The sequence below is a fragment of the Euprymna scolopes genome, chromosome 28 (assembly GCF_053919585.1).
Source record: "Euprymna scolopes isolate OS-2025 chromosome 28, ASM5391958v1, whole genome shotgun sequence".
NCBI classification, from domain to species: Eukaryota; Metazoa; Mollusca; class Cephalopoda; order Sepiida; family Sepiolidae; genus Euprymna; species Euprymna scolopes.
The window spans coordinates 92,326,407-92,333,576 of NC_136509.1; positions in this window are offsets into that span (position 1 = coordinate 92,326,407).

A 7,170-nucleotide genomic window follows, 5' to 3' on the forward strand; every position below is an offset into this window, starting at 1 on the left:
CTTATTCAGTAAGCAAAGTAACTTGACTTTGATGACATTTATCTGTTACATATTTGTTTTTTTGACAACTTCTTCGTACCTCTGTGGAAAAAAAATTGTATAATGTATATACTCGTGACTAAACAGATATCATATTCCAAAAATCACAAATTGATCAAGTAGTTTTATTTTTAAATAAGAAAATCAAATGAATATCTGAGAGGTGATCAAGGTATCATCCTTAGTCAATGAATACATCTAAAAAAAAAAAAAAAAAAAAAAAAAAAAAAAAAATTGGTGCTGATGTATTTGAGTAGTACCCAATTTTTGGCCTCTGAAAATTTAGACCATGTGATATTGTAGACGGTGTAAACTCCACTCAAATTATAATGCGCTTTTTATCAATGTGTTTGTAAAAAGAAAACAATTAAATTCAAGTTATAAAAGACATACAAGAAGCGCATTTTATAAATAAAATAAATATATTTATTTTATTAAATATATTTAATAAATATATTAAATATATTTAATAAATATATTAAATATATTTAATAAATATATTAAATATATTTAATAAATATATTAAATATATTTAATAAATATATTAAATATATTTAATAAATATAATAAATATATTTAATAAATATAATAAATATATTTAATAAATAAAATAAATATATTTAATAAATAAAATAAATATATTTAATAAATAAAATAAATATATTTAATAAATAAAATAAATATATTTAATAAATAAAATAAATATATTTAATAAATAAAATAAATATATTTAATAAATAAAATAAATATATTTAATAAATAAAATAAATATATTTAATAAATAAAATAAATATATTTAATAAATAAAATAAATATATTTAATAAATAAAATAAATATATTTAATAAATAAAATAAATATATTTAATAAATAAAATAAATATATTTAATAAATAAAATAAATATATTTAATAAATAAAATAAATATATTTAATAAATAAAATAAATATATTTAATAAATAAAATAAATATATTTAATAAATAAAATAAATATATTTAATAAATAAAATAAATATATTTAATAAATAAAATAATATATTTAATAAATAAAATAATATATTTAATAAATAAAATAATATATTTAATAAATAAAATAATATATTTAATAAATAAAATAATATATTTAATAAATAAAATAATATATTTAATAAATAAAATAATATATTTAATAAATAAAATAATATATTTAATAAATAAAATAATATATTTAATAAATAAAATAATATATTTAATAAATAAAATAATATATTTAATAAATAAAATAATATATTTAATAAATAAAATAAATATATTTAATAAATAAAATAAATATATTTAATAAATAAAATAAATATATTTAATAAATAAAATAAATATATTTAATAAATAAAATAAATATATTTAATAAATAAAATAAATATATTTAATAAATAAAATAAATATATTTAATAAATAAAATAAATATATTTAATAAATAAAATAAATATATTTAATAAATAAAATAAATATATTTAATAAATAAAATAAATATATTTAATAAATAAAATAAATATATTTAATAAATAAAATAAATATATTTAATAAATAAAATAAATATATTTAATAAATAAAATAAATATATTTAATAAATAAAATAAATATATTTAATAAATAAAATAAATATATTTAATAAATAAAATAAATATATTTAATAAATAAAATAAATATATTTAATAAATAAAATAAATATATTTAATAAATAAAATAAATATATTTAATAAATAAAATAAATATATTTAATAAATAAAATAAATATATTTAATAAATAAAATAAATATATTTAATAAATAAAATAAATATATTTAATAAAATAAATATATTTAATAAATAAAATAAATATATTTAATAAATAAAATAAAAAATAAGAGAACAAATAACTTAAAAAAAATAAATAAATAAATAAATAAATAAATTAAATATAACTGTATTTGATTTAGTTTGCCTGTTAAAATAATTATTTTTCAATGAATTTATAATATAAATCTTACCTGTCTTTTTAAATGTATGTATGTATGTTTGCTTAAAACTTTCGACAGGTGATAGATTTTCACAAGATCGGTATCGTTTTGAAGCTCGACTCTTCGGACGACAAATATTGAAAAATTGGCTAAAAACATTAATTCCTTCACCCTCAACTGGGCACTTTTTTTTTTTTTACAGGGAGGGGGTCGCTTTTTTCGCCGATATTTTCGAAAGTCATCCCCTCTTTTCAATTGACTATCCTTAATTTAAACCTTTGTCACATCCGGTTTGGCGATGGATGCAACAGTATGGGTTCGAGCCTGACAGCCTACTACCAGTTTTATTTTTGGTCAAAACACACCTCCAAACACCCGGGCAACGCCGGGCACCCAGGCTAGTTTAAAAAGAAAAGAATCCACAAAGTTAGTGTTAGGTAAGAAAATCAAATTTTATAAGTATTCAAGGAGTGATTGTTTCGCCCACCATTTTGAAAAAAAAAAAAATAAAATAAAAAATAAAAATAAAAAAAAATAATAATTCATACTAGAGTTATGTTGCAATGCCCGGAAAATTTCCATTAATTGCTTAAAATGAGTTTTTATTTTTAATTAAAAAAAAACTACTTGATGAATTTACATGATTTTCGGAATATGATATTTTGTTTCATCACAGGTACATACGTCATACACATTAAAAAGAAAAAAAAAAATTTTCTTTTTAATATAGGTGGAATTCTGGACAAGAACCTAATGCACTATGCGTGAATGAAAACAAAACTTATGACACAAAATCCAGTGAGGAAAAGATAAAAAAGGAAGCAATCTAAGAAAGCAATCAAGCAATGCAATAGTTTTAATGTTTTTGCAGATTTTAGATTTATTAACCATCATTTGAAGTCGAACAGAGGAGAGAAAGAGAATTTGAAAACTTATAAGACGCCACCTTCGAGATTTTTTTTGTGTCATTACAATAAAGTTTGTTAGGATCCTCTTAAAAACTTGCAGTATTTTTGAGACAATGATTGACAATTTGTGTGGGTGGTACTAAGAATACAATTGCAAATTACACTCCCCCCCCCCTTTTTTTTAAAAGTGAAATCGCTCCAGACAAGTTATAATGTTGGGAGCTAGGAGAGGGGGGGGGGAAAGAAAAATCCTACTTCCAGATTATGATTGGCAGAAATCAGGAACTCATAGCATTAACGCTGGCATCCTTTATCCTAGGCCCAATTCTTCTTCCTAATCTTCATTAATGATTGTAGTGTCGGCTGTATAAATGTCTATTAATGATCACATTCTTAGATCATTCGTAGACATTTGTGCAGACGACACCACAATCTATGACAACACTTCAAAGGCTGACAATGACTAAGATCTTTCTGATTCTCTCTCTTCTGATCTAGAGCACGCAATGCAATACAGAAAAAGCTGGCAGGTTAATTTTAATACATTGAAAACCAAGCTTCTTTCTTTTCATCGTAATCGCTCTGACTCCCATCACACCCCAATTAAAATGAGTAGCTCTCGTCTTGGGGAAGAACCATGTCTTGATAAGCTTCTCGGACCGACCTTCACTTCTGATCTGGAATGGAAGAAATACATCAAATCTGTTGCCAATATCGCTGGAAAAATGGTTGGATCATTCTACCATTCCAGTAGGTATCTCACTGCCGATACAATCCTCTATCTGTATAAGAACCAGGTACTCCTAAAATTGAGTACTGTTGCCATATTTGGACAGGAGTTGCTCGGTGCACCCTATCCAGTCTTGATAGAGTTCAAAATCATCTTTGAAATCTAGTGGGTGATACCCTTTTCTCTTCCCTGTGACCTCTTTCCCACAGAAGAGATGCTGCGAGCCTGTATTGTTTGAACTCCAATCTATGGTTACCCTAATCCAACAACCTGACTTGGGCTGCTCTCCACAGGATTAAATAGATGTCAATGTTTTGAATTTCAACAACCTCATAAAATAAGAAATCTAAGAAAGCAAATCAAGCAATCACAACGTTTTGACCGATGTAACGACTGACCTTCAGGTGTACCGTGTCAAACTCAGGAATATTTTCTTTCAAACTTGAGAATCTATACTGAAATTCAGTTCAAGCGACTCTTCTGGAGTCGGAAGGTTTAATTCTCAATGTCGGTGATACTAAGAATACAATTGCAAATTACATATGACTTCTATCAGGTCATGGCTAACGGAATGAGAGGATGCTACTATTCTGATTTAAAGGATTCCGTTCAAAATTTTGTACAAATTCCAAAGTTCAACAGAAAGATTCTCAAGTTCAAAAAGATACACCTAAAGAAGGTCGGAGGTTTCATCAGCTGAAACATTGTGAAAATAACACTCAAGATGAGAAAAATTATTTGAATGATCCAAATGATTCAAACTCGGATGTTGTCGAGAAAGAAAAAAGTCCGTCTTGATATATCTATGCACAGAGTTATAATGAAAAAAAAAAAATAAATAAATAAAATAACAGGAGACAAGTTCAAAATCGGGCAAAACAAAACAGTGACCACAAGAAACAGAAACTAGATGATTAGGTGGTTCGATGATTTCATGGCAAGTGCTCGTCTGAGTTCCAATCTATGGTCTCCTCTGGCCAAACTTTCACAAAAAACTTGTCCAGCTGAAAACACTAGCAATAATTTCCTCCACTCTTTATCCGTGCTTAAACCTAAACGTAGATTCCATGACCAAAGCTTCTTTCTAAGAACTGCACACTTGTGGAACTCTTGTTTGTCTACTTTCCAGCTGACTACAATATAGTCATCTTCAAGTCCGACATAAACAAATTCTTGATGAGCCGTTTCCCCTTAAGTAATCCAATTTGCCAAATTTACACTTCTAACGACTACTATGATATTGTCCCATGACTACTGCACACTCTTTAACCCTTATCCTCGAGTGGCTTCCGGGTCTTGATAAGTGGGGGACTCCTTTGTATATATATATATATAAAAAAAAAAAATCCGCCATTGTTTTAGCATTGGATTGTATGAGAAAAATAATGGTATGCCTGCTCTTAAAGGTGCTATCATAAGTACAATTCCAACAGAAGAGCTCGATTCTGGTCCTGGAACTGAGGCTCTCTTACCGAGGAATACCAATGGAGCTGCTCAGGCATTTTTTGCAGGTCAGAGTGCCCCTCCTATTGGGACGCCAACTTCTCAATCCCACTTTCCGACCCTGGTGTCGGAGTTCTTGCAGTGGGTTGGTTGGTTGGTTGGTTGTTTTACGGCATATCAACCCTTTTCTGGTTATTTTAGTGCCTAATCCAAAGATTTTTAAGAACATTTTTTTTTTTAATAGAATATATTTGTTGTTTTCACGTCGGTTTCTATTCAACCCATAGTTCGGACCCTAACAGGTACTACCACTCCAGGCCAGAGTGGACCTGGGAGCAATAGTAATTAAAGGGTGGCTCCACACTCCCGAAAGCCCACAAGCTGGGGCCCTCACCACTGGATATAGTTTACGGTCATATCCAGGATCCCCATTGAGGGACTTTTACCCTCTGCAGGGGGGCAGTCGGCGTATTCTAATGCCCCACCGACAGGGCCGTCTTGCAGTGGGAGAAAACTAAACTCAACTATTGTTAAGTACATAACCCGAGGTTTTTGTGACTGCTAATCACTTTATAATATTGGTAGATATCACCCTTAACTTTTGATTCCCAAGCTGAAGAGGTGTTATTCAAAATGACTAGATCCTTTAAAAAGGCCGATTGTGAATATGATGACCCATGACGTAATATCTTTTCTCTCTGCTGAACAATGCATAAACGAAGGAGTCAAAGCAGGCACTGAAGCACATGTCCCCCCCCCGAAAATTGTATAGCAAGCTTCCCAACCTGTGCAGCTGTCATTGTGCAAAAGCAGAAAGCGTTCTATTAATACAGCCATCATAAATCTGATACAAATATGCAAAAATTTACAGGAGTTGGAAATCCTTTTTACAAGTTAAATAACCAATCTAGAGAAGCTATACTGAAATGACCAGAAAACGCATTCAGTTGCAGTAATTAAAAACTTGTGATTTCTGGAAACAATAGTGGAGAAAACAATGAGCAATCAACAATTCTCCCACTAACAACCATGATATCTCCTGCATGTCAATCCAGAAGGCAGACCTGCTTGCCTAGCAATTTGCCTCTAACTCCATTTCAGATACCACAAATTACTCCCTCCCAAATATCCCTTTGCGGACAAAAGCCACACTCGATCTGAAAATCTCTTCCCCTGTCTGTGATATAAAAAAAAAAAAAAAAAAAAAAAAAATCAAGACACCTCCAAGGCATATGAGCCTGATCTTATCCCTGCTATACTAATACAAAAATACTTTGCTGAGCTTGCCCCACCCTGTTCTCTCCAAAGTATATAACAAATGGGTTGCCAAATTTTGCTTCCTTGATAGCTGTAAAATTGCCTCTGTTGTACCAGCATTCAAAAATTTTAGCCAAAGAACTGACCTGCTCAATTATCAACTCAGTTTCCTCTTTGTTAAAATCTTTGGTTTGTTGGTTTTGTTTTACGGCATATCAATCCTTTTCGGGTTATTTAATGCCGAATCCAGTTATTTTGAAGAAAAACATTTTAATAGAATATATTTTTTTTTCAAGTCAGTTTCTATTTAACCCATAGTTGGAACCCTAACAGGTACTATGGGTCAGAGTGTACCTGGGAGCAATGGCAATTAAAGGGTGGCTTCACACTCTGTAAAGCCCACAAGCTGGGACCTCACCATCGGATATAGTTTAAGGTCATATCCAGGACCTAAAATCTTTGAATTTTTAATCAAATGAAAGTCCGGCACCTCAGAAACGCTAAACTTCTGTTTAATTTTTTTTTTTTTTTTTTTTTTTTTTTTTTACAGACCTTACTATATGTACATCACAACTGATATAAACGTCAAATTTTCACTAAGATTTTTATGCGTTTTCGTGTAAATCACATTGACTGGATGATGCAGTTTGCAAATCTATTAGCTTTTTCTTTTTTCCAAGCAAATCCCTAAAACAATCCATAAAAGCAATATCGATTCAAATGTTGCATTTGGCATGGTTCTAATCTCCACATTAAAATTTAACCCCACAACGAAAACAACAAAAGAACTTACTGAGGTCGAACTTCAGCCTAATTGAC